Raw genomic sequence first — 1,313 nt, 5'->3', positions numbered from 1 at the left:
TACTGGTAAACACTTTGAGGAGAAATGTGACTCTGTGATTGTGTGCAGAGACTATTACCTGATACTACTGTGTCATTGATGCACATAGAACTGCCTCTAGGTCTATTTTACCTGTGATTCTGGCATTTAACCATCAAATTCTGAGCCTTTGTGAATCTCAGTAAATGTTTACAGAAACCTTCTGAGAAAATTGTGGGTCCCAATGCCAGCAATATAAAGGCCATTATTTTTCAGAGTTCTGTAAGAAATCTGCCCTAAATGACTATGTGGAAACCAGCTGTCGATAATATCTGCCATGTGAAAAATAGTGGGCACGCTGAAGATGGTGTCAGCAGCAACATAGCACATTGGAGTGTGATAAACAATGATTTACAAATTTAAAAGATGGTAACATAGGGCTCTATAGAGACACGACCTTAAAGAAACAGCCAACCTGTTTCCATGAGAGACATACTACATATGTCAAATATAAGGTGAGGTATATTCTCAAACTATTTCTTACTAAAAGGAGTGACTTTATATTCAAGTCTAGATGATAGGATATTCTATCTATTATTTTATTTTATTTGTTTATTGAACACATAAAATTAGCAAGGGTGGGCAAGATCATCCTGTGGTTATTAATCAGCACCACAGTTTTGGGTGGCTTAACACAGCTTGTTATTTCTTGTTCACACCACATACCCCTCATAGGGTAGCAGACCTCAGCACCACATGGTCACTCAGGCACCCAGGACAATAGAGGCTTCATCACCTGGTAACTGCACCATATGGGGTGTGTGGCTCATCAGCCATGGGAGTAGGAGATTGCACATAGATTTTCCCTACCTTAACTAGGAAAGGACACAATCACTACCTCTCACGCTGCATTGGCCACAACCCTTCACTGGATTTCATCTCATTGAAAGGGGGCTGGGAAGCACAGGAGAAGAGATGTGGTATCGGCTGATCATGTGCAGTCTCTGCCGTAACAGTAATGTGTCATATTAGTCTGACATTCCCTAGGTCAACAGTAGTTTGGAATATATAATAGAGTTCAGTTGACAAAATTTGCTTAAAAAGGGGGAATAATAGATTTTATGCAAATTTAGTTCATGTTTTTAGAAAACAAATTTTTTAAAGATCACTTAAAAGCAACACAATGCATGGTTACATTATATGGATCACACTGATACACTGAGAGTAAATTTTAATAATACGTCAATGTTATATAAGTGAGTACTTACCACCTGAGACCGAGTGTCCGCCAACAGCATCAGACATGGATGGAGAAAGACGATCTCTTCAGACGGTAACTAAGGCCGATGTGAAAA

This window comes from Sturnira hondurensis, unplaced genomic scaffold, assembly GCF_014824575.4.
Source record: "Sturnira hondurensis isolate 20B ecotype Veracruz unplaced genomic scaffold, ASM1482457v3 Scaffold0021354, whole genome shotgun sequence".
Lineage (NCBI taxonomy): Eukaryota > Metazoa > Chordata > Mammalia > Chiroptera > Phyllostomidae > Sturnira > Sturnira hondurensis.
The sequence above is the reverse complement of the archived record's forward strand: the minus strand, read 5'-3'. Positions refer to the sequence as shown.